The sequence below is a fragment of the Lichenostomus cassidix genome, chromosome 1Ab (assembly GCF_008360975.1).
Source record: "Lichenostomus cassidix isolate B80296 chromosome 1Ab, HeHo_3.0, whole genome shotgun sequence".
Taxonomy (NCBI): domain Eukaryota; kingdom Metazoa; phylum Chordata; class Aves; order Passeriformes; family Meliphagidae; genus Lichenostomus; species Lichenostomus cassidix.
The window spans coordinates 6,634,867-6,662,102 of record NC_139481.1 but is presented as its reverse complement, the minus strand read 5'-3'; the positions used below and the strand labels follow the sequence as shown (position 1 = coordinate 6,662,102).

The window sequence follows — 27,236 nt, the reverse complement described above, 5'->3', positions numbered from 1 at the left end:
AATGCTCAGGATGTAATCAGATAAAATGAGCTGTTTGGCATTAGTGTGCTAGCTTTGTCCAAGCTCCCAGCATCTCCAAAGGGCCAAGGCACACTCTTCATTTGTCACCCCAGCGCACCTTTTGTGTGAATAATTTCCCATTGGTATTACCCAGAGCTTGGAGTCGATAGCTGGACTAGCCTCTTGGCTTGTACTATTATTTCCACCAAGCTTCATACATCTGCAGTAAATCCAGGAGGATTTGCAAGTGGGCTGAGGAAGTATGAGTGACAGAATGAGCTGATAAGGCTCGAGTCCCACAGAAACAAAAGGCTTCCCATTTTGTCCTGACAAGACAGGCGCTGCCTTGGAATTGATGTGATTTGACCAAGTTTTTGCCAGCTGACCCCAAAAGTTCATGCAAGTGAAGAATTAAGCCCCCAAGCTCTCTCACACTCACTAGTAAACCTTCACATCAGTGCCAAGGATGAGAATATCTGTTGTGAGTTTGGCTGCCTGTTTGTTTTTATAAAGCAGGATCACTGAGGCTTTTCCTGCTGACGCATTTTTGATGGTAAGAAACTGAAAAGTGTCTAATGACCCACAGCTCTGTGGACAGAGCATCTTGAAAGGAGCCTTAGCTGCAAAGCCAGGCAGCAAGCTAGAATGCTATTGAACTTTAATACACTCTGAAAGGGTAAGACCTAATGAGGTAAAACATAATAACTTTCTGTAAATCCTTATTCTTGAACTTGTGCCTAACCAGGGAAGCATGAGACAGGAGTAGCATGAATCAGAATGCCTGTCTGATATTAAAGAGCCAGATATTTTCACAAGTCAGCAGAAAGCCTTTAGGAGGGTGTAAAAAGGTACTGGTTGACTTCTACTTTGGCAAAAGTGAAGACAAAATATGGAAGGAAAGCATGACTGGACTTGGCAGCTGGGCTAGGAAAGTAAAAACTGGTGCTAAAACGTTAAAGCTGTCCAAAAGAGTGGGGTTTTGAGAGAAATGTGTTTCTTCATAACAGATCTCAGTGTTTGAGCTGCACAATATGGTAATGTGCAAGTTCTATCAAGGGCTACAGGTGCTGGGAAATGTAGTCCTGCCCATCTAGGGGGCATGTGGGAGGGATCCACACAGACCTTCTTCACTTTCATGCCACTTCACTGAGAATCTTCTCTCATCTGGGCAATATTTATTGAAAGTATTGTGCTTATATATTTATTGCCCAGTGAGGCTGGGTTTGATGATATGCAGCTGAATTTTTCCCCTCTTGGCCTTTCCTGTTACATGGCAGAGCTTTGGGAAAGGCAGACTGGCTCTCCCTTGCTGTGACAATGGCATCCACACCCTTATTTGCAAAGACCAAGTAACATTTGTGTAACCTAGGGAGAGGTATCCAAAATATTAGGATTTCTGTGTTTATGTGGATGTGCGAGAGAGAGAAGGAGGGGGGAGAAGAGAGGAGAAACTAGTTTCAGATCAAAGTCTGAATCTTAAATTTATAAGTTGGATTTCTTTTTAAGGGGGAATAAAGTGAGTTATTTACAATGCCTCGTGGATTCCACACCTGGCAGTCACAGGACCTGTAAAATGAGGTGCCCTTTGGACCCCCTTAACCTAGAAAAGAGGTCTCCTGTTTCATATGAAAGTGCTGCTGTGTGCCTCAATTTACTTTTACTTGTTTAACACGGGAGTACAAACTTTACAGACTCTTGAACCTGTTCTGTGCTTTTGTCTGCCAGTGGTGGTGTGTTAAATCTATCTATGCCCACAGTTCATGGCAAACACTGAAAGCCTGTAAAAGTGTTGGACAGCCCCATTTAGAAAACATTTTAGATTTAATGTATTGCCATATTTTTCTTGCAGTAGGGTATATAAAAAGGACTTCTTTTGGTTAAAAACATGCATTTTTTAAGTCAGTCAGATGAAGGTAAGAAAGGAATCCCCTTGAATTTACAAAATATGGATGGACTTTAAAAGGGGATTTTTGGAAGAAGAGGTGTGTGCCTGTGCATGTACTTTTGACATTCAGTTTATATCTTTACACAGTATTGTTCTGCCCCCTTGTTTCATATGAAATGCTCTATTCTGAAAAGCCACTGTGTTAACTGCATGGGCAAATGCAATGAATAACATAGTGATAATTCAGAATTATTGCTAGGAGCCTGAAGATTTGTGATCCCAGCCCTGATGTTTTAATGGTCAAGTCCCAGCATGAGTTCATTTCTACTCCAGCAAAGCTTCTTCAGCTTCTTATAAGTGTATACTGTTTTCAGAATTTAATTGAGCCTCTGGTTATTCTTTCCCTGGTTGTTTCCTTTCTATCTGTCTCATAAACATCTACGATTGCCCAGTCAACAGCATGACTTAATTGGCTGAAGATCCTAATCCAGCTTTCCTGAAAGGAAAAGCATCCTAGACACAGTTGCCAATTATTCCATTATCTCTGTTGACAGCCTGGTGTAGTTTGATGTCCTTCAAAGCTCTGACACAGATATCCCATGGGAGACCATTGTCTACAGTTAAAGCATAGTGCTGAAGAGCAGTGATTTTCTGTGTCTGCTACCACTGTGTTCACTGGCTTTGGAAATGTCACTTAATCTCTTGGTTTCCCTATCTGTAAAATGGGGAAAAATGTGTTATTCGGGGAAGGTTAACAGGGTTAATCTTTTGATGTTCATAAAATGTTACAAGATCGTCTTTATCATTTTAAGAACAGACAACAAATGTAATAAAAAGCTAAATGGAAGTTATGGAGCTGGCTAGGAATAGAGGTTGGTGCTGATTTCATGATATGGCTCCCTTAGTTTTTCTCTGTTTTGAAACACCAGAACTAAATTTTCCAGCACAGTTTGACTTCTACACCCTTCTTGCATCATGGCTTGGCCTTTCAGAACATAATACTGTAGCATTTTCCATAATTTCCTGGCCTTTAAGTACTTGACTTTTCAATTTTAATATTCTTTTAATATGAGAAGCTTACTGCAAGTCTGAGAGTTTTAGTTTACAACAGCAAGGTAAGCCACCTTCCCCTCCTCAGGAGCTGCTGCCAAAGCTGACGTGGCCACAAGATCCCAATGCAAGTGTCCCCCACGCCTGGCTGTTCCCTGAGTGTGTCTGGAATCCTCTTCTATTTCTCTGTTTTCATGTTCTTTGCACCACTACCAAAGCTTGTTTTGCTCTCAAGTGTCTTTTTGAGGTACAATCTTAGAAATTCTGGACTAAAAAAGTGTTCTAGTAATAGTTACTTCTTTTTTCTTTGAGGTGATTAAAATTTAGTTTTACAACCGCCTTTCAAATATTTTGTTAGAGTTATTTCCGATTTCAATCAAAACAGTCTTTTTAACTCTCAGCATTAGGCAATGGTGCATCAATCCTACCTGTACCTAAGGAACTGATAGCCTTGCTACTGTGTCTCTGCAAAGCTGGAATACTTCCCTGCTTTGGAGTCAAGACTTGGGATTGTCTTGTGCAGGGCCAGGGGCTGGACTTGATGGTCCCTGTGGAGTCCTTTAAACTCAGGATATTCTATGGTTCTGTGACTTCACATTTGGTGTAGGGTGACTGACTAGCCCAGCCTGAGTGGTGCACACTCTCTCTATCCCATAAATCCAGCCTGTTCATGATGCTGCTACAGCACAGACAGGCTCTGATGGATTTATTCAGAATTTGGCAGCTGGTTTTTCTCAACCTTTCCTCCTCTGTGCAAACTGAGTAGCAAGAGTGTGAGCACCTGAGCATGACTTTGGATGCTCGGAGCTCCCTCCCTGGTAAATTCAGGGAGAGGAGACAGAGCCTGAAGGTGGGAGGGCAGAAGAGTGTTCCTGGCTGGAAAGTGCTGAGCAACAGCAGGAAAAATATGGCAGGACCAAAAGTGGGTCTGCCTGAGCCCAAAGACCTCTAGCAGCCTTTTAGGGTGTACATTGTGAGAGGTACAATGCTCAGGGGGCCCAGTTTCCCCTGACCTCAGTCTCCCTGACTCCTACTGGGGGCACTGCAAGCAAGCTTATATTGAAAGCTATGGAGCTGTTTTTAAACGGTTCTTTACAGCAGAGAATAATTAATTAAACAGGTGGTTCCATGAGCGGTGCTACTAATGATGGCTGCTTTCCAGGATTTCTCTCTCGTGTGGATTTCCAGGCTGTAACAAAGGTTGAGCTCATGCTGAGGTCTTTCCCTCAATGAGGGAATTAATAGGGCCTCCCTCCCTCCCTCTACTCTGCTGCCTATTTTCATGAAACTTGTAGGTACTTAATTCCTGTCAACCCTCTACGCCTCTGTCTCACTTGGTCAAAATTGATCGACGATTTTGAAACTTCCTGGGGATGGGGGGAATAAACAAAGAAAGAGAAACAGATGCATGAGGAACATGGCTGGAGAAAATCCATTTCCTAAAGTCAAAATGATTGCCCAAGACTGGAATGGAAAAGTGTTCTTTGTTTGCCTCTTTGGCCATACTTGGGGAAGAGAGTAAGAGGAGATCGATGGTGCTGGTGAGGCTGTCCATGTTTTGGTGTCCATGTTTTAAAAAGTTGTCAGCCTTTTAAGGGGGGACAGGAATCACTGAAAAATCTTTTGAGGAATGGTAAAAATGTCTGACAGAAATACTGACAGAGCTTAATTTAATTTCCTTTGAGCATAATCCTTACTACAGCATGGAAGTCATTTTACAGGGAGGGTATTCTGCATGAAGGATTTTTTAACTTTGCAAAAACTGATTTAGTTGAGATTTAAAACAAGTTCAAGTGTCATGTAAGCCAAAACATTGGTCTTAGAAATAATGTACCATACCTGCATATGGGATTCTCCATATTCTCCCAGCTTCAGATCAACACAGGGTCTGAAAACTGGAACTTCTTGAAAACTGTGCTTTGGCTATGTACAAATAATTGGACCAGTTACACAGGAATATCTGACATCCTTTGGCCTTTGTCATTCACCAAAGCAGAGCAGATGATTTAAGAGCCTAATCTGACCTCAAAAGTTGATTAAATAACTGAAGTTTTCTTTCCTGATCCTCCATCTCTGGGAGATGCACAACCCTCCATCTTTCCAGAAATGGTTGCAGAGCTGTTTGGTTAACCTCTCAGTTGTAAGGGAAATTTCAACTTCACGAAATACTTGGTGAGAGGAAACGCCGAGGTTTTATTGAGAGAGAAATGACTGGTTTTGTTTCACGGTTTGCTGTTTTCCAGGAGCACCAGAGGGCGCCAGTGCAGATCATCCCAAAGCGGTGCTGCCCAGAGGGTTGGAACATCTGCATCTCCCAATCCCATGCCAGTTTGGAAACAAAAAGGGGCAACTTCTGAACATTTTTGTGGTGAAAACAGGTATTTGGTCCTGGGGAAGTGTTCAATACTAAGCACAGAGCAAATCTTTCCCATCTTTATGCCATCAGTGCATTGGTTGTCTTTGATCTAAATCTTTCTTAGATACTGACAGGAAGATAAACCTGAGCAAAACCATTTTGGCCAGAAATTAGTTTTCTCATTCCTTCCAGCATCACAGTTCAGTTTGGAATTAGGAAGAACACCATGTGATACCAACAATCTTAGAACATCTGTCAATTTGTGCTTGAAATAGAAATCTCTGCTGTTGTTTTGGCATGGAAAGCCAAGATATTTTTGTTGTTTTATCACATAGATTTGGTTCATCTGGAATACATAGGATAAGGAACAATGGCATTCAGGCATCTTTATTTATCCTTTTGTACTGTTTGGACACAGCCTTTAATAAACAAACAATGCACATTCCCTCCCAATAGGAACCTTCCTTGCACATGCCCCAAAACACAACCTGAAGACAAATGTACTCTTTTAAAAAGAAACAAGAGATTTATGTTGCAAGCTTGTTTAGATACCAGCCAGAATACCACATTGCCACAACACTGTGAGTTACTCCTTCTCTCTTTACAGAAAAAAATAATGTTATAATGATTATGATGATAATTCAGATTTTTTTTTCTGGCACCCTTTTGCAAATTATTATTTCTATTTTCCAGTTCTCATTGTAGATGAACAGGAAATCGGAAGAGCTGAGTCCCAACACTGTTCCCCCATCAGCTCCTGAATTTGCTGGCAGTTTCCCTTGCTGTGAAAATAGGGTTTATTTCCTGTGAACATGGTGATGAGGTGATAGAAATAGCAGTCTAGGGACACAGAGAAAGACATTAGAAAGGAACTAATAGGCATTAGAAGGGGTTTGAATGCAGAGGTGATGTAGTTGGTACTTTCCACAGAACTCAGGAGCTCAGCCTGTGTTTGTGGCATGACCTGACTTTCCCCTCCGATTTTCTCATCCCACTCCCAGCAGTTTTTTATGCTCTGTTAGGTGTGAGGAAGCAAGGCTAGCTTCATACTTTGTCTTCTTGGATGATAGGCCCAGAAACAAGAAAAAAAGCTTGAGGATAGAGAGTCCCATATGGTATTTTTTAATGGTATAATCTGTCTTGATCTCAATAAGAGAGAGAAATAGGAAAAGGTGTGTCATTTCTGTGATATGTCTGCTTAATAGTGAAAGAGAAAAGTTTGTTTGTATACCTGTCTCTTCTGACTGGAACAAACCAAAGGAATTTCATTTCTGGTGGTATCTTTGGGAGTATCTATTGAGGATGCTGCTCTGCAGAACTCAAATCTCAAGAGGTTCTTTTCTTTAACAATTAAAACAAACAACAGCAAGCCCTCGCCACACTCCCAGACTACTGCCTGACCAGGATGGAGCTCTTATGCTTTCTACATGTTAAACATCTCCTATTCACAGCTAACTTTGACTTTGTGCCCTGGGCCAGGTGAAAAGACATTTCCAAATAAGAAAGAGAAGAGAAAAATAAAATAAAGAGAACCCACAACAAAACCCACCAGAACACAAGAAGCAAACCATAAATTGAAATTTCTGCAAAAGGAGGTGTCTGTGTCCAGCGTTGTTGTGCATCTAAAAGAATAGTTCTCTTTATGGCAATTTACAAAAATGCTTACGGAAAAGTGGGGAAAAGAGTTCTTTTATGGGCCATTTTATCCTTTTTTTGTCTGCTCTTGCAGTCGACTTTTTGGCAAAATACTGCATCTTCAGCCAGGAGAAGTTGGCGAAGCACAAAAGGGCTTTTGAAGCAGTAAGTGTAAATTCAGACTTCTTTTCTTTTCCTTTCTTCCTTTTTTTTTCTTTTTTTTTTCCCCTCTCCCTCTCCTCCTGTGTCTGTAGACAGCTAAGCAGAAATAATAAGCACCATTGCTTGCAGTACACGTCCCATGAATTACGCTGACATCAAATGTAACTTTAGAATGGAGGCACGCTTTATTCTTTTCGACGAACTGTTCCCCTATCCATTCTTTATTTACATGTCGTGAGCCTAAGCGCTGCACAGCCAGTCAGAACACACACACAAGAGGGGGGAGAAAAAAGGAGGCCATTAAACAAATTAAAAGGGATGGGGATGACTAATACAGTACTCTTGGAATCTGCAATTTGATTAGTCTGAGTTTAATACACAAAAGCAGCGCCGAAGCAGGAGGGGAGTCGAAGTGCTCTTTAATAACCTTCTACAATTAAATTATGGTGATGAATTTAACTATTCTGTGCTTCTAAAGGGGTCTTATTATCTGATTGACTCTGAAAGAAAGTCAGTATTTAACCAGGGTTCTTGAGTCCAGCTATTGGAAGTCATACAGTAGTTTTATGCATTAACAACTATTTTTTTTGTTGTTGCGTGCCTCTTCCCATTCGAATTCATCTGTGATTTGAGAAAGATGGCTCTTAGGGTTATTCCCACTGCTTTTGCTTGGAGTGTATGCTGGCCTTGTTACTGTACTGCCCAGAGAGTTAAAATGAAAATTGTGTGGTTGGATTTGTCTCCTGTTTTGTATTTCTGCTTGTAATTTTTAATTTTCACTTGTAGTTTTGGCTTACTTCTCTCTGCTGGTCTTCTCCATTGTCTAACAATGCATCATTCAAATGTAGACTCTGTGTAAAGCATGCTGGGATCTTTGGAACAGGTTTTTGCCATTAAATGGCAGGAATATCATCCCACAGTTTATCCTGACTTGTGGTTTTCTCCCTGTCCTTCCCCTTACCTGCTTTTTCATACGCTGAAGGTGAAGTAAGATGTTGCATGTATAAAATATTAGTAGAGAGGAGAACTAAATGCATTCCTTAAAATACGATATTTCTTTTCTTTTTTACTAGTAAATGTATCTCTTTCAGCTCTTTGATCTTTGACAGAGAGAGAGAGAGAAAGGGACAGAGACTTCATAATTAGCCTGATGGCAAAATCAGAGAGCTGATTTCATTCAAAGCAGAGGGATATGATGGAGGCAGAATCCAAATGTTCCAGCTTTTACTTTTGATGGCCAAAATGCCGGAGCTACTTTGCAAATTTTGATCTGAATATTTGGAGAGGATCTAGGCTGAGGGGATGAAAAGAGAGAATTATGCAGAGTACTGACTATTCAGCTAGGGCCTTATTCTGATACTTATTTTCATGCTAAGTTCTATCTTTCTCTGCCAGTAGTTTCGCTGAAAAAAAAAAAAAAAAGAAAGAAAAAGAGAAAGATACTATTTCTGGTGCTAAAATGCAGTGCTGTTTGAATGAGGGTGCTATATCCAGCACTGGTTTTGTTCATGCCCTGAGTGCCCAAGCAGGGCTGGGTGCCTCTGCTGCATCCACAGCAGCTGATGGCTCAGGAATGGTCCTGGCATGGCTGAAGGGCAGCACTGCCCATTCCCTGCACAGCACCCAGGGTGGGATTGGGCTGGGGGTCTTCATCAGCCCTTGGCTCTGCTGAATGAGGCCAGAGTGGAATTTAGCCCTCCTCTCACCCTGTGTCCCCCACAGTGTCCCCTGCTCCCTGGCAGGTGAGAAACACTGAGCCCAAGGGGCTGCTTGCCCTCTTTTTGTGGCATTTTGCAGGCTGTTAACAAAAATGCAGAAGAACAAAGTGGTGCACAGCTATGGGGTAGCTTGCTATGGATAGCAAAGGAGCAGCTCATGCAGCTGAGGAGAGCACAGCTAAAACCAGCAGGGAGTGAAAAGTGCAGAGTTCATCTCTGGCAGCCCAGTCTGGGTGCCCTGAATGTCTCAGAGGGGGTTGAAAATTGCTCTAATTTATGTTAGCTGCCCCCAGGAAAGGTGAAAACACCTGAAGGTGATCACTACAGCAAAGAAGAGTCAAGGTTGTGCCTCTTCCTTCCTGCCAGAGCTGTCTGCACAGAGGGGACAGGGGTGGCTGTGCTGAGCTGCTGGCAGGACAATCCCCTCCACCCCCTATGCCAGGGGGCTTTGCTCACCCTGAGGCTCCTTTGGCCCTGCTGGACACTGTGAATCTCAGCAAGGTGAGTCTGTGTGCTCAGCTGCCTCCTCCCTGCTCTGTTCTGGACTCTTGAGCTGCTCGACTGTCTTGGGACATTTCTGGGCACTGATGGTCTCCACACCTCTGTTTATATGGATTAACATGTAAACTGTGTGTGGACAGCTTATGTGCATTTAGAGCCTCTGCTCTATATTTTTTGGGCCTGTTTTTTATTCACAATGAACTATCTTTACCTCTGTGGAGGGTCAATTAAGACCAAATACTTTAGACAAAGGGCACTGGAGAAAAATTATCTGAGCGTTTTGATATTGCAGTTTATTGTTTTGTTTTAACAGTAAAATCCTTCTCCTTGCTTATTAAATCATGGCAGAAACTTCCTCGTGAGCCAATGATGACAGGCAAACATGATGTCAGTTTTTAACAAGATGCCAGCCAGAGGTTTAAGAGAGCTGATTTTTATCAGAAGCTTTTATACTACTTGAGTAGTAAAAAAATATATTGCGAGTAGCATCCCTGGTGAAAAGGGCAGCACACTGCATGAAACATGGGGCTGCTGGGCTGAGGAGAGCTTCCTCTTAAGAAGATTGTGCTCCCAAATTAACTTGTTCCTATGCTAAGCATAGCAGAAACAGTGCTGCTGCTAAGCAGAACAATTGCTTTTCCTTTGTAGTCTGCCTGCTGGTTTGTTCAGGCCTGCTTTGTGCTCAGCCTTGGCTGGGTCTGGGACAGTGGTTCAGCAACTGTGAAGCTCTGTGTTTAGATCCCAGCCAAATCAGTGACACACAAAATCAGGGCAGGCAGTGAATCCCCAATGTGCCAGCTTTAGGAAATCAGCACTCTGCATAGATGAGCCAATATCCTGTATTTATTTTGCTGTTTTCTGTACCCATTTCTCTTGCATCTGGGCGTTTAATACATATTTCCAACCAGCAACACATCAGCCTTAAATTAAATTCCCTGCTATGAATATCAAAAACCAGGCCCTTCCTTCTCCATGCTGTTCCAGCTTGCAGCAGTCACCAAGCACAAGACCCACATTCCCCCCAAGCCTCCTCCCTCTCTCCTCCCTCCCTAAAAGCAATTTTAAACTGCTTGACTGAATGCAGTATTTGAATGAGGATTTCAAATATGGGCTCAGGCTTTCTCTTTAGCTCACTGTGAGAGAACAGTGCAGAGAAAAAGGCCTATTGCAGTGAGCAGGCTGGCTGTAATTAACTTCAGTATTCACCAGGTAAAACACCAAGGAATTAATCAGGCACACCTAAAACGAGCATGGTAGCAATAATATTTTAAAAAAAAATTGAAGTGTTTAAAACAAAGGGGGAATTCACCAAAAAGATAAGTGGGGACTTCTATCTTCTTCCCCTTCGCCAGCTGTGGTGGAATCACAATGCCAGGAATATGCAGTGTAGGGAAGGAAGCAGGGAAACAAGGCACAAAGGTTGTAGTGAAAAGATGAGCGAGAAGGCAAGGTTTGGTTTCCTCAGGTATCCCCAGTGTGCTGCCAGCCCCAGGGATGCACTGAGCCTTGCACAAATAAGAGCTTGGCTCTGGCCCTTGCTCTCCCTGCCATATAATCTCTTCTCTGAGCTGCTCAAGCTCCATCTAAAAGCTCTCATTCCTGTTCCCCCTGCACTGATTAGCAGGCCTTTCAAGACACAGGCTCCTTTGGTGGTAAGAAATCTGTGTCTAATTTCCAAATGCCGTTTGTTTTCATGCTAACCCAGCCAGCTTGTTCAGCTTGTTCCTTTTCCGCCTGCTTACCTTGGAGATATTTAGCGAGGCAGTTGTGCTCTGGCTCAGCCGTGGTGCTGCCTGGCTGGCCAAAGCTGGCCCTGCATCACCCTGAACTTGATTCCAGGGAGACTCTGTCCTCCTGAACCTGGGCACAGCAAGGGCAGGGGAGTTGGGAATGAAGGGTGAGGGCAGGGAGCAGGATGGGCAGGGCGGGAGAGGGAGAAGGAGAGGGAGAGGGAGAGGGAGAGGGAGAGGAGGAGATCCATTGGCAGCCACCAGGGTCAAATGCAGCCATCCAGACACACCCATAGCTGTGAGGCAGCTCTGAGGTCAAGCCCAGAAGTCAGAGCCCAGGTCAGGGTCAATAATGCCACTCCTGTGGGGTCCAAGGGCAAGTGTGGGAGCTTAAACACAGCTCCTGAGCTGCTGGCTGAGGCCGCAGGGAGGTTCCATGCAGTCCACTCAGTCAGGTTAGCCAGAGGTGCCACAGCAGGGCTGACCCTGCAGCTCAGCTCCAGGAGCAGGGAGTGGCAGCAGAGCATTTTGGGGTGAGCAGAGAGAGCTCTCTGGCAGTCTGGAAGGGGGTGAGTAGACTTCCAGCCATCAGTACAAAATAAGTCTTTCCACTGCTACTTACTGGTAATTCAGTACTGGAAATATCCTCCTCAACAGGTCTTACATCACACTTTTCACATCTGCATCATATTTCTAGCTCACGTTTCTCTCTTTCTTGGCCAACCTCACATGAACTTCCAACTCCTCTGTCACCTTCGTTTGTCACATCCCTGCCTAACAGCAGAAAATCCTATTCTTAATCCTGAATTGTGAGCCTTTGGACATGACCTGAGCTTTGCCCCTCCAGTCCTCCATAACTTCCAATTTTATGAGAGACTCTGATTCTTCTAATTTTTTAAGCTTTTCCTAATTAAATGACTGCTTCCTCTGCTAGGTATTTGCTCACCTGAGCCTAGTGCTTCTGGTCAGGAAGAGGAATGATTCTTTCACCCTGTGAATATTACTGAATTCAACAAATCCATGATTCACTATGACACAGAAATCCTTCTTCTATTTCTCTGTATTTCATTCCATGCCCTTTCTCTTGTTCACTCAAGCTATTGTTTTAAAGATGGAATAGTTATAATTGTAGGAATCACTTTCAGTTTCAAATATTGAGTCTGGAATTGCATTTAGATTTCGATTCGTGTAGTTTGGGTTGTATTTTCCAGAAAGTGTGCTGATTAGTGAGAGTTCTCCCTTTCATCATGTTGGGGACTCTTTTTTGGGTTGTGCTTTGTGTAATGAAGGTGTTTTGGCCTTGCTGTGGAAGTGGAAATCCTTTTGTAGATCTGCAAAACAATCACAAATGGGTATAAGATAACAAGCTTTTCCTTTCAAGAAAGCAAGTTTGGTCAGAAAATTTCCGTTGTTGATGGCAATAGATCATTGCTATGGAATATTTTCATCTGACAGGTTGGAAGTTTTGAATCCAATGGAATTCTTAAGGTGTGAACATTTGCTTCCATGTTTCTGATCCTTTGAAAGTTTCAGGTTAGATGAAGTTGGACACTGAATTTTTTTGGGGGTGAGGTGTCACTGTAGATCTGCTGGAACCTTCTGTTTATTGGGAGCTCACGCAAGTAGTGGCAATACTTGGTTTCTTAGGGTGAGTGTTTGTGCAACCTGACAGAATTCATGTTGTTGTATATCACATAAATCGTGAAAAATGTGTATTTGTGTGTGTGTCTAAGAGAGAGAAGTTGAATACGTAAAACTAAAACCAGCAATACACCAACACTTCACATTTCTCTGCCCCCCAGCACTACCAACCCATAATATGTTCACCAGACTCCTGGATTAGGAGGGGACATTGCAAGATGTTTGAATGTTAGGAGTTGCCAAGCTGATCTTAGTGGTGTCCTAAGTCCACTTAATTCTCTTTCCATGGTCTTTTGCAGAACAAACAGTATTTTCCAAGACAGTGAAAGGCAGTGTGGAGACTACATAGGAAGGAGGGTCTACTTTTCCTAGTCACTCAGTTCTATCAGTTTCCACACTGACAACTGAGCTTGCTCAAGCACACTTCCAAACAAGATTTTTGTGGCAGTGCAACAAAACCCTCAGTCCTTAATGTGCTGCCAGGCCCAGACCATGTGTGCAAATGACCCTGTGGTGCTGCCAGTGTCAGGAAGACCTGTGTCAGCCTGTGGTCTGAGGGCTGTTTGCACAAATCTGTCTGCTGCCCAGGGCGTTTCTGCACAGTTTGCTTCCCTTTCAAAGTGTCTAAGAGGAATGTCCTCGTGTTAAAGGTGAAAGCTGCCCTCTGTGGAGCTCTGCTGTGTTCACTGGAGGTCTGGCAGGTGCATGGAGGGCAGGCAGTGACCCCCCAGGCATCTCCTGGTTTAGGGTACCCCTGCTTTGCTTGCCTTCAGTTCTGCTGAATGGAAAGCTCTGGAGAATTTTGGCTTCTCACCTTTTTGAGGTGAAAACTCACTGGAGCAGAGTGTGACATGCTGCACATCAGAGTAGCTGTGTATGGTGTGCTTTCTGCTGTTGCTCAACTCTTACTGCACAATGGATTCATTAGCACAGGGGAGGGATGTAAATGTCCAGTGAGAACCTGAGATCATTACCTGTGAGTAATTAGGGCATTTCCCCTTTCTGCTGCTGTACTTTATCTGTTGAGAGTTTGTGAAATGCACTGGTATTCAGCCATCAGAATATTTCCTGACTTGGACAGAAGGAGATACTGGCTGGGTGTGCAGGTTCTCAAGGGAGCCAATGAAAGATGTGATGTGGTGAGAGGTGACAGCTTCTTCATTGCTGATTTTCAGTGCTGAGCTGAAAGTGAAAACTGCTGCCTGGAAAGATGTTGAAAGGGGACAGAGATCAATAGTCCAGTTATGCTACAAAAATCCCCCAAGGTGCAAATTCCCAGTTTTTATGACAGCAGAGTAGCTAATTGCTACTTGCATATATGACTTGGGGTTTTTTTGGGTTCTTTCCCCTCATATATTACATTACTCTGCACCCAAATTAAAGTGAGTTTTAGCAGTCAGAGATATTCTTCAAAATAGGAAGTTGACTCCATTAAGTTTACTTCATGGACATCTTTAAAACTGACAATAGTTTTGTTAGTATACAAAACTTTCTTAGATCTGCAAAATAATCACAAATGGGTATAAGAAAGGAAGTTTTCCCTTCAAGTGAAGATGTTTGGTCCTAGAATTTCAGTTGTTGATGGCATGGATCATTGCTATGGAAGGTTTTAATCTGGCAGGTTGGAAGATTTGAATCCAATGGAATTCTTAAGGTGTGAACATTCACTTCCATGTTTCTGATCCTTTGAAAGTTTTAGGTTAGATGCAATTTTACCAACCTTAGCATCTATTAGTAAAATTGAATGGGAGTGACTTTACCCTAGATGGGATCTTGAAAATCCTTTCCATGTCCTGGCAATCTCATTGCCATGTGAAGAGAAGTCCCATATTGCTGGAGATGGGAATCCCTGCTCATCCCTGCTGCAAATCACTGCTCCCTGCTGCTTCTCCCCAATGCTTTGGCACATCTGTACTCCAACATGCCTCATGCTGCTGCTTCTGTTTGTCCAAAACAAATGGAAAAACTCCTTGTTGCTAAGCTACCAACATCTGCAAGATAAACTTTAACCGAAGGTTACAACCTGCTGCTTAGCAAAGCTCTGATTTTGAAACTCCATCACCCCAACACTTTCTTCCAGCTCCCTCTGAGCATTTCCCCCTGAAAATATCTGTCACTGCCTGCACAAGGCTGTCCAGCCCATGGCAAGGCCACAGCTCACTGCCTTTGGGGCAGCATGGAGTGCTGATGGTGCACAGTGCTCACCTCCCTCCCTCCTGCCTCTCTCCTCGCTGCCTTTCCCTCTCCTTGCAGGGGAGGCACAAAGGAAACTCCACTTTCCAAGACTTCCCGTTTGCATCAGGCAGAAATGTGTTTTGCACTGAACAATCACTTTCTCTGCAGACAGTGACAGCTCAATCGGTCCAGGGAGGGGGTGGGAGGAGTGCTAAGGTTTTCTTTCACTTCTTGTAGTGTTGGACCATGTCAAATGAGAGAGTTGAAACAACACCCTGTTTGTTTGTCTTGCAGCCTGGTCTGGGGTGGGAAATATTAGGACAGCAGTGAAGTGTTTGCATCTCTCCACAGCTGGAGAACACCTCCCACTCAGCCTCTGCCCCTCTCATCCTTCAGTGAGGACCTGGAGAGCACCTTTCTCTAGACAAAAGCTCCCCTGGGTGACAGGTTTTTGGTCTTGGGCTCTCTTGGGCATCTGAACAGATCAAAGGCATATTTAAAGAGCTTTGCTAAGCTCTCACCCTTACTTGGGATATGAAGTTGATTGAAGTAGGATGCTCAAATTTCAGGTTATGTCTGATACTACTTTTTCACTTGATTTTTCCTTTCTCTGCGTCATTTCCTGAGTGCTATTACTTTGTTATCATCTTGATTGAACTGCAATTACAAACCAGTGCAGCTGGTGAACTTGAGAGCTGGGGAGGGAATCCACAACTTTGTGGTTATAAGAAGCATGGAATGCCTCCATATTTGCTCTCTCTCCCCATAAAACACACAAACTATGCTTTTTTTGCTCCATGTCTCTCTTACAACTTCAGCTTTTATGTCCTTTAGCTAGAAAATACCTTCCTAGTTCATAACCAAGACCTACTTTAGCATGGAGTAGATTTTGTTTGGGTTTTTAAAATTGCCATAACCAATTATTTTTTTAGGTTCTAAGCACCATCAGAGGCTGATAAAAACCTCTAAGAGATCAGTCCTGCCCCTATTTAAGCTCTTCTCCAGAAAAGTCTTTCCATGTATCACTACAATGAGAGAGAACTGATCTCACTTCTGCTCTAACTCCTGGAGCCAGTCAACAGGAGATTGAACACAAACCTTTAAGAGAGCTCACAATCCTTCCCCGTGTCCTATGTGGATTGTTGAATCTGAAGAGGGAATGTTGTATGATGATCCTTTGAGGAACAGATATTTTCAGTATGCCAGTCTGACTGAGACAGAGGAGACGAGTAAAGCTACAAGTGTAATAAGAGAGCAATATGAACAGATTTTCTCCACTAAAATCACATTGATCACATTTACTTCTCTTAATTAATGTAAAAAAAACGTAATAGCCTTTTATGTGAATGACTTTTAGGTAAAAAGGGTTGGTTTAAGAACTGGTAAAAGAAGCTGTAAAATACATCCATTTTCCTGTTCAAATCTTTTCTTCTGTGTCTTTATATCCTCTCTAGAAGATCATAAAACATTTAGACTGTGCAGTATCTGTAAACATCTGATGTGTCATCTCACTGGGAAAAATAATGAATGTTAGTGTATCTGTCGAAATACTGTAGCATATTTTAGTTCAGGATAATGGAAAGTCATAGAACTCAACTCCCTCCTTTCTTTCAGATTTTCTCTATATTGATAAAATTTTTGAATTATCTTCTCCTACTACTACTGTTGTATTATGTATTGGGAAATGGCTAATTGGTGAAGAAGGTGGTGTGGAGCCAAAGAAATCTACTCTACTGTGCTTTTATGTTCAGTGAAGGGAAAGAGTAAGAGGTTTTGAGGGTTTCCCTCAACTTGAAAAATGAAAGCAGAGCTGAACTATGCATTGTAAAAGCCACACTCTGAGACACTGGAGTTCTGCCCAGAGGCAATGGTCGAATTTTCTGAGAACTAATACTGTGAGTGTCCTTGCAGGAGGATGCTGATGGGATGGATACTTGAACCCCTAGCAGGTTTTGTTGGCCTTGAAAGAAGTCGCCCCTTATTGACTTGCAGTGTAAGTAAAAAAAGTAAATTCAACAGATCCATTCCTGGAAAAGTGCGAGAAGGTGGCAAACATTTCCAGCATTCATACCTTTGGTGTTTGTTTGTGATATTTGGTTGGTCAGCACTCCCCTTAAAGGAAAGCAACCTGACCAGCAGCAGCAGCAGTGGCACATGTGTGAGGTAGTTTTTCATGAAACAATTCTATACATAGTCCAATAATAAATTAAATGACAGGTGTTCCTTTCCCTTCAGATTTTGGAAGTAAGAGTAATGTTCAAGGTCTGAAAGGCCAGGAGAGAAATCAGAGCTCTGGAGGAAGGGGAAGGTCAGACATCAGCTGTGGAAGTGGAGTGTATGCCTTCCTTTTACACAGGTAATTTTGGCCTGGGATAGAACAAGGAGGTAACACTAGGGGTACAGTCTACTTATGCTACTCAATGTTATGTCTTTGCACAGATTTTTTCTTTTTTTTTTTTTTTCAATTGTTAGCTACATTTTGAAAAGTGACAGTGGATTTGGGATCTGTCCCATTTTGGTCAGCCAACTTGGCATAACGTAGAGGAGTCTAAATATAGCTGTAGGAGATGTTGCTCATTAGGCAACTGAAACCACTAGACAAGATAAAAATATGTCAGATACTCTGTGGATTTAATTTCAAATCAAGCCAATCTCCCTATATAGAAGCTCTACTTCTGTGGTAGTTTCTTTCATTTACTTCCTACAATACAGATATTTGATTTTATCTTAATGCTTTGCATGTGCTCAAGTATTAGCAAATTTTCCAAGTGTCATGGTAGGGCTTGAAAGTTTTTCATGTCCAGCATTAAAACATTTGGCTCTTCAAATGCTGCTGGTTTGGAGCTGATGCACATCAGTGGAGCTGTGCCAGCTTCCTCCAGCTGAGACTTTGGCCCTTCAGTGCTGGCCTTTTTGCAGTTCTCTTATCATGATCCTGTTTGAACCATCCAGACATACAGCACAAACTCTGTTAATGCAGAAAACCGGTACTGGGAAATGCAGAAAAAGAAGTATAAAAACCTCCGTGATTTAATCCAAACCTTACAAAGGCGTTGTTTCTTTAGGCACTTTCTTTGAAAAGACTACCATTTCAAACAAAACAGAAGGAAATTGGTAGGAAGTGATTATGGAGACAGGAAATCTGAAAGCCATGAAACTGTAAATAAAGTGTTATTTGTACTACTGTACTTGGTGCCCTGCTTTGCATTCCCAGCACGAAATGTTAGACAAGGCTTTAGCACTAGAGCAGGGACCAAGTTATTTGGATGCTTAAAAAAAACACCAACAAAAGAAGTAAAAAAGGGTCCAACCACATATTTCACATGATTAAAAGTAGAAAGTATTTTGGGTAATTATTTGTATGGAATTCTTCTGGACAGATTTTTATCTGAAACTTGAAGCCCTGCAGCCAGTCTCCATCGCAATTTGTTCCTCTCAGCAGAGGATGTGACTTGTTTAGACATCAAACACGTATCAAGTGGCTCAATGTTAGTATTCTGAAGCATCAGCTCTGAGGCAGGCGCCAGTGCTAACATCATTACACAACTCCTGTGGCACTGTGATAATCCAGTTCAGCACTGCCTGCATTTATTGTTTATTTTTATCAGACCTATAAAGCTCATCTTTTCCATCTGTCAGCATTATCTTCTGTGATCCATTAATACAGCTAAGAGGGATGCATTACACTGTGCACTGGCACATCAGTTAATGAACCACCTTAACCTATAGTAGCAACAATGAGTGAATGAACACAGATTTTAATTGCTTCCATTACGATGTGTTTGCTTTGGCAGTGGTTACTGTCATATGGAAAGTTAACCAGCAAAGTTATCCCTGCTGCCTCAGGTTTTTTGTGCATTCAGAAAATATCCCTTTTCTCTCCCTTCCTCAACTGCCATGTTTTGTGTTTTCTGCTGTAGTTTAAAAGTTATTTGCTCCAAGGGGTAATAAAGCAAAGCATTTGAGCAAGAGAGCACTTACAACTCCAGTGTGGTCTGAAGAAATGCTCTGAAGCACATGAACTTTGCAGGAGTTCAGATCATGTGTGTTCATGCTGTGAGAGGCCACTGAGTCCTGTGGGCAGGATTTAGTCCCTGAAAGACAGAGGGCTGACAAAACCAAAACCTAAAGTCTGATTGTTGCTTCCCATTGCTGTTCAAGCAGAAACAACTTCCTGAAATTGTAAGACTTCTGATTCTCAGTGGTTTTTCATGTCAGAAGAGTCTGGGGGTAAAATTTGTACCTTGATGTAGAATGGACATCCATTTGGAGGAAGCTCCAAGGAGTCCAGGATGGTGAGACTGCAGTTTATTCTGGCACATTTCCGCATGACAAGGAAATTCAGGAAACACCAGCATGATGGTTATTGGTGGGAGAGTAAGCTCTGCAAGCTTTAGCAAGAGCAGCAAGAATAAGAACAGACAGAACTGGACAGAACAGACTAGAAGTCAGCTCATGTTGGGAGAGTTTAAATGCAGCTGGGTGGCTCACCCAGCCAGTATTGCTGCTGGTACTGTTTCAGTGGCTGCAGGGGAAATTAAATGGATAATACATCTCCTGAGAGCTATTTGCACCAGATATAGTCAGTCTTTTTTAAAATGTGGGCACACAGCTAGACAAGTATGAGGTTGCTGAGCCCTACTTGCAAGTCATCACCATTCTGATGCCTTCAAATCAGCAAACAATTCCTGTGCAAAGGGAGGGGAAAAGGAGGAAAGGGAAATGGTGGAATGAAAATATTGTACTTTCCTGTGGTACAGCAACAGTGTGTTGTATAACACAGCGACAGAAATATTTGTGGTGGTCTTCTTTACTGATTTAGAGGATGTCCTCAAATTGTATTCAGTGTCTACTTGGGTATGGCAATGTCTAAACTACAGCTGGAATTTTTTGTGGCCTCCTTCAGCTTTCCAGCCCTAAAGCATATTTCCCCCCACCAGTCTGATGTCCCTGTCAACTTCTTTGGAGAAAGCATTAATATTTTGGGGGGGATTGTTTGGCTGGCTGTGCTAATCGGGTTTGTCTCTGCTTCCATCAGGGCTTTTCATCCAGCCTTCCCCCTTCCCCCTGCCTCCCTCCCTCCCTTCCAAGCAAGGCAGCAATCTGTTCTTTTTAAACCCTTCATCATCTTTGCTCTCTCCATCTCAGTTTCCCCAGATTTTAGAGATTGTTGACTATTATGTAACAGATGGCCTGACAGACCTCCGACTCTTTGCGGCGATGGCTAGCTTGGCGCAGAAAATAGCAGCACTGGAGTAAGCATTCAGCAGCATCGACGCTCATGAATTTTAACTCCTCAGTGACAAAGGAATTCAAGGGGGTAAGAGCCAATCTATCAGGAGCCAAAGTAATTAGAAGACTTAGATGGCTCTCTAGTGAGGAGTATCCCTTCTCTGCTATGGGCTGTTCCTAGTAGATTAGGATAGTCTATGTCCCATTGATCTCTAAACCATAACTGTGCTTCAAAACAATGGGGCAGCTTAATCCAGAAATTGAGACATTGGAGTAAGCATCAGAGAGGGCTGTTCTTTTGGCTTGTGATGAAATGTACTTTGCAGCATCCAGCTGGGACAATGTATGTTGAGCAGAGTTATACTTTGATTTTTGTTTCTATCGTGTTCCTGGTTAGCAGGAGAAATCACTTGCACTAAGTGATCAACAGTCCATCTCTAAGCATTTAAAGCTTGGGGAATTGGTTTTCTTCCCCTCTTTGCATCTTCTGTTTTCTTTGTTCTTTGTCATTTTTGCTTCTGTATGTATATTGAAAGAGTTCTTGTGAGTGACCAGAGTTTTGGCACCCTCATATAGCTTTTTGTCATTTCTAGGAAGTTCCTGAATATATCATTCACTTTCCCAGAAGTCTAACTGCTTGCCTTTCAGAAATATTTCTGTGTCTGACCAGTCAATGGAAGCTTTTTCTTATAAACTAGAGGAAATGGGGAGAAAAGACAGTCGGTTCAGAAGAGCAAAGAGCATCTTTAAAGCAAATCAGTCAGGTATTCAAACCAGAGGTGGCTTGTAGTATTTTAAGTATTAGACCAAATAAAAATAACTGGATTAAATTACTTCAGAGGCACAAGAGCAAAATACTTCATCAAAGTAGAGATGAGGTGAAATGAGCCTCCATGGCACTGAAAATAAAGGCAGTGTGTTGTGGCTGTGCTGTACCTGTGTCAGTCTGGGTAACCTGGCAGTGCACAGCTGAGGGAGGTGCTGTGTGTCCCACAGTGGGGTTACAGCTCCCCTGGGCCATGTCCAGAGGTACTATGTCCTCACACCCACAGCAGAGACTCCAGAACTACTTTTACCCAGAAATGTTTGAATTACCTTGAATAACCTTAATTTTCAGTAGGAGACTTACAATTTTCAGCAGGTGGGAGAATCCAGGAGTGGCAAACCAACAAATAAATCCCCTTTCCTCTCTTAGATGTGCTCTCACACCTCTACAGATGAGGAATGGGCTTTCCTTGCATGCTCCTGTAGTTTAGGAATGCTTGTCCCATTGGAAGTCAATAGTGGGAAAAGTTTAATTCCAGCCCACAAAATCTGCAAAAATTACACTACATATCACTCAGCAAAATGTGATTGGATCCTAATCCAGAGCTAGCCCACAGCCCCAGACACTGGTAAATGGTGTAGACTATCCTACAGGGACAAAATTCTCTTTGAAGGGCTTAATTAACCCTTGTCCACTGCCTGTATGCAGATGCACACACAGCCACAGCCACAGTCCCTTTCCCTCAGCACAGCTCCAACCTGGAGTAAGTGCTGTCATCCAGGGAGACCCCAGAGAGCTTCCACTGCACCTTTGGGACACAGAAAATCACCCCTCCCCGTGCGAAATCTCTGCGCAAGTGCTGAGCTTCCCAAGGATGATGTGTCAAGGAGAGGATTCACAGAGAAGTCAGCCAGAGGCTCCAAGCTCAGCGAGAGGTAACGATCTGCCTAAATTCTGGGAGCTCTGGTAATGTCATTTAGCAGCAATAAGTCTCTGTTTTAATTAGAGTGACACTGTCCCAAATGGCCATTTTAATAAGGTTTAGAGATTCTGGACACAGAGCTTTCCTGCTTTTGCAGCCCATAATAACTAGTTAGTTGTGCATGAGGTCAAACAGGAAAATCTGGTCAGCAAAGTCTTGATTTTACAAAATAGCTTAGAATGGGATGAGTAAATGATATCATTGCTGTAAAATTCACTGCTCCATCTCTAGCTATTGTTTATACAGCTAAGAAATAACTCCCCCAAGAGGAACATCAGCATCTAGTCTTGGACAAAAAGAAGAAAAAAAAGGTTCTGGTTGGTTGGAGATACCAAGCAGTGACATGACCCTCACTGTTGCAAACAAGAGCATTGGTCCCTCAGGTTCATGGCTCAGGTCCCTTTTTCAGCAGCAGGAAAAGGATGGGTGTGATTTGAGAGGTCAGGATCCAGGGGGACAGGAACTCTGCAGCATGGGGCAGATGCTGAGCTCTCCTCTGGTGAAATCTCCTAGATGCAAAGTCAAGAGTAGTGGTACTGAATACCTCAAGTGGGCATCAGCTGTGGGCTAGAAGGTGTTTGAGAGGAAAAGCCACAAAATCTAACACAGATAAGCTTACTCATGAGTAACAAACCTACAGTGAAATACTTAGCATCTTTGAATTATAACCAGAAATGGCTGACTTCTGTCTCCAGCATTTGTATGCAAGTATTTTCCATGTGATTTTGTACCTTTTTGTTGTTGGGGTTTTTTTTCCCTGCAATAATACCTCCAAAACTTTTCCATGTAATGTTTAGGTAACTACACCTTGCAATTTAATAGGCTGGGGAATTTTCTTATTGCTAATAATGGGCAGCTCACTGAGAAACACAGTAACATGGAACTCTCCTGCTGAAATCATATCAGACATCCCAGGATTTCTCTGACAGTAACCATGCTATTCTGCTTTTTCTTTTTGCTGGGCTAATGTTTACACAGCCATGTAACAGCAGCAGCAACAATAATAATAATAGTAATAATAATAGTAATATTAATAATAATAATAATAATAATATCTTTTTGCGTCATTTATTGTTGAATTGATCTTATTTAGACAAGCCACTTTCTGAACTTTAGTCAAGTAAACAGATAGGAAAAGCTGGCATCTAAAATCAATAAAAGACAAGAGCAGTGCAATTCGTGGCTTCTTTGTGAGTCAAACGATCCAGCCCCAAAACAAACATCTGCAAAAAAAAAAGGTCATTTTGATCGGGCGTCACATGTGAAAACTACCTGAGGGCAAATAAATGTGGGGATCACATTCTTATCAACCCGTTCTGATAATAATAGCCTGGTCACTGGGGACAGTCTGTTAGTGTTGGCCCACTGGGTCAGATAACAATTCTGAGTCTCTCCCTCTCTTCTCCCGCTGTGACCTGGCCCATCTGCTTCTCTCTGGCCATATGGTACAGAGCTATGTGGGACTGGGGACATTATAGTTTTGTGCATCTCAATGCTCCTTGCTTTCATTGAAGTTTTGCTGACATGACATTCCTTTGAATATTCCTTGACAAAAGTGGGGTTTGTTTTGGTGTTGGTTTTCATCCCAGAGTAGAAACGAGCACTGAGGTTTAAATCAACAGGGGAGACTTGTGACAGATATATCAGGTGGGTAGAAAAGCTGGCTATGTATTTCCTCCCAGCTTACCTTAAATGCAATGTTATTTTTCCTGATCTTGACAACTAAAACAGAGCCCAGCATATGTAAAAAGCAAGGTTTGATTGTTTTTGTCATAAATAATCCCAGTCTAACTCCTCCTGAGTGCCATGGAGGAAGCACAGTCTGACCTGAAAGCTGTAATGCTGCTTTAGAAAAAGCAAAGAAATTAAACCCAGTGGGACAAACTGCATGGATCAGACATCCCTCTCCTTCTCCAGATGAGGCAAGGGGGTTTCTGGGATGCTGCAGCTCTCTGCCTTGCTGCTGCTGAGCTCTCAACCCCAGCCAGTGCCCATGGGGACTGTCAGCCACACTCCAGCAGCTCTGGCCCTCAGGGGTGTCCATCTGGCCAGCACAGTGTGGCCCCAGAGCCTCCCTGAAGGAGCCATCATCCCATTTTCCAGTCCCTCCTTGGGCGTGGAGAACACACAGGTATATCCTCCACCGAGGGCATCCTGCAAGTGTCCAATTAGGCCTAATGAGAGCTCAGCCCAGGCATCAAAGGAAGGAGAGACAATAGCAAATGCACAATCCTCCTCCTCAGTGATCCCTCTGCCAAGAGGAGGATGTAATTATTGTGTGAGCTTTACCATAATAAAGCCTATATGTTCATCCTGCACCCAGCATCCTGGGGCCCCTCTCAGCTGGGACCTCTGGACATCACAGCAGCCATATGTGTGACAGAGACCTGAGCTAGGAAGGTGAAATGGGGATTATTGAGCAAATATTAACACAACAAGCTGATTTACAAATTCTCTGAGGCAAGTGCTCAATGGCGCAGCTGTCTCTCAGTTTCTGTAAAACTTTAAATAGAAATAAACCCCCAAACAGTCATATCCATATCTATGTCACTCCTTCCCCTTGTGTTTCTCACAGAGTCCCCTCATGTTTTCACCTGCTTTGTGTAAAGTCCCACAGAGTATGTCATGTAAAGCTCCAGAGAATTATAAAATCAGTGAGTGTCTTTTGAAGAATGCAAGGTTTTAGGTTCTGTTTTCACTTTGTCAATCAATCCTTTTATTTCACAGTTCCAGAGAGGTGCCTAAAATTTGTTCATAAAAAAAAATAATGCTATGACATGCTGTACAAATCTAGAAATTCATTGTCTAGGGCTATGTTTGATGCCTAAAAGTCAGAAATTAAACAGATTTTCTTGGGACATCTGAAAACTCCGGCATGATTGAGAGTCTCAGTGCTGGAATTTGATGTAGATAGGCTGCCTTTCCTGCCAGACAAAGAGCCTGACCACCTGCTGCCTCTGTAAAATAGACCCCCAACCTCATGATGTCAGGGCGAGTTTTGCCATGTCCTGGTCCAACATTTAATGGATCAAAATGTGTAAGTCCACCCTCTGCTGCTGAGTCTGTGTGTGCTGGAAGGGATGCTAGCAGCCCTGTTGAGGGGAAAAAAAGGGGAAATAAAGAGGGAGGTAGGGAGGCATCCTCACCCTCCTCTCCACTCCTCCTGTTGATCAGTGAAACATGTAAGACTTACACTACCCAAAAAATAATGCTATCCTTTGCATTAGTATCTTTCTGATTCCTCTTTAGTTGAGAAAATTTTACACTTAGAAATCAAGGTTTAGAACCTACTAACCAGAATGCGATTTCACAAGTTTTGTGCCTCAGTGGTGATTAGGATATAATGTGCTCTTGGGGAAAGGCTCTTCCCAAACCCATGGATGGGGATGATGCCCTCAAGCCAGAGTTCATGTCTTGTTCTGACTTCTTGCTACTGATGCTTGATAGTTTGATGCTGTGTTCTCTTATTTTCCCAGATGAGTATTGAGTGATTGATTGAACAAACCAGGGGCTTGAGCTGTAAGGTTGGTGTGAAGTTGGATGAACAGATTGTGTTAAGTCCTGGGGAGAGAGGCTGATGAAAGAGCACAGAAAATGGGTGAGTGGAGGCTTCCTTATGGATTCATTTACAAACATGTTATTAGAAGTGTAATTCTTTTTACTGTTCTCTTTTCCATTTTCTAATGTGAACTTTTCGGCGCAAAATCTGCTCTTAACACAGGAAACACAGGATTATTTTCATCTTTACACATAAAAATCTCTGTAACTTCCTCAACATGCAATAAACATTTCTTATGGTTTGTGAATATAGGAATGAAACCAAAATCAACTTGACACCCGCCTTGTCCAGCACAAAGACCAAGACAGGGTCCAATCTTGAACTTGAGCAAAGCTGAGTAATACTAGACTGTTATCTTGTCATTAAGAATTGCTTTGAGTCCCTATCTGTCCAGCAACTCTAATTAATGATCATTTAACTGTACTGTCAGCCCCGTTTAAATCTGAGTGTTGCCAGTTGCTTCCTTCATGCGGGCAGCCAATAGGTGCTGGGGGAGTCGTTCATGCATGGCATTGTCCCAGTGGCTCTGGGCCTATAGCATCCCAGTTTAATAGGGCATTCAGGGCTCATTAGCGAGGAAACACATCAGGAGTGACCGCTCCACTGCCACACGTTGCGGCTAATAGCCTCGGCGAACAGAATCGTTTCTGTTTCTGCTCACTTGTTTTTGAATCCTTTCAATGTCAACAAGTGGTCATGTCGGCAGGAGCCCGCCATTCTCCCCAACAGTTTTATCCGTTGCTCTCCTGAGCCAGACTTGTGTCCTCCTCCATTGTTCCAGCCACAATGGAGCCTGAGCAATCACAAAGGCTTCACAGCCATTCATCATCAGCTCACGGATTCTGGGGTTGGGATTACCCGCCAAAGTTTTGGGCCATCGTTTTGGCATGATGTGTGAATGCCCACGAAATACAAATAGTTTCTGAAGTTTACACTTTGGTTGTGTAGGATGGCGGTGGAGGGGGGCTGTGGTGAGGGGACTGGATGGAGGGAAAGAAGAGGAAATAAAATCCAGCATTGCTCTGGCTAAAAATAGAAAAGATCCTGCAGAGGGAAGATAAGAGACAATGGGATTTCTGCTGGAACGATAGGTGTAGAAAGGAGCAACCAGGGATATGGAGGTGTGTCCAGAAAGAATAATCAGCCTTTTGGCTCACAGATTTGGAAACAATCCCTTGGCTTTGGCAAGGAGGCACGGGGAGCTCTTGCCTTGCTGGGATCCAGGAGGAACAAGGAGAGGATGCCCCTGGGCAAGGTCCCCTCCTTCCATTCATGGGGATAAACCAGCATTTTTCCTGGTTACTTGAAATATGACTGGGAAAATGCTCCCTGGAAGAATATACCTGCTGCTTGTTTTTTGTATTAGGTTAGCATTTAGCCCTTGTTGTGCTAAATGGAGAATGAGTAGATGTTTCACACCTGGAAAGATGAGATCTGGAGATGCAATGGCTTTACAAGGGCCATGCTGTAAAAGTCAGAGATTAGAATCAGAACTAAACACGTGTGTGTGTGAGTTTATTTTAGGTAGTACCTCTCCAGTGTCATGTTCTTCCTTCCATCTCCAGTGCTTGGCTGAATCCTGCCTGCTTGACTGCTAGGCAAATCAGACATTTATTCATTCATTGTGCACTGACCACTGCCCAGCCATGCTCCATACACCCAAAGCGTCCTCCAAATGACCCACTTGGGATGATGCAGAAAGAACTCCCTGAGGCCACCAGGCTTACCAGAGCCATCAGATGTTGGCAGTGCAAATGGCACAGAGCTTGCTGCACTCTTCCATCTCTTCCTTGCCATCCCTCCTTCAGGCAGTTCACATTGTGTTGATTTTTCCTGAGTCCCAG

At 43.0% G+C, this 27,236-nt stretch overlaps 1 long non-coding RNA gene across 2 annotated transcripts in view; it reads left to right on the top strand.

The window, feature by feature from the left end:
• LOC146442844 (uncharacterized) overlaps window positions 1–22,835 on the top strand; it is a 46,950-nt gene extending 24,115 nt beyond the window's left edge. The window contains exons 5-11 of one of the 2 annotated variants that reach the window (XR_014849417.1): window positions 5,179–5,313; window positions 7,021–7,091; window positions 16,765–16,846; window positions 20,002–20,173; window positions 20,734–20,849; window positions 21,598–21,786; window positions 22,080–22,835. This is a non-coding gene — a long non-coding RNA (uncharacterized LOC146442844). The remainder of the gene's footprint in view (window positions 1–5,178; window positions 5,314–7,020; window positions 7,092–16,764; window positions 16,847–20,001; window positions 20,174–20,733; window positions 20,850–21,597; window positions 21,787–22,079) is intronic. The other variant, XR_014849418.1, reaches the window with a different exon arrangement.
• The last annotated feature ends 4,401 nt before the right edge of the window (window positions 22,836–27,236 follow it).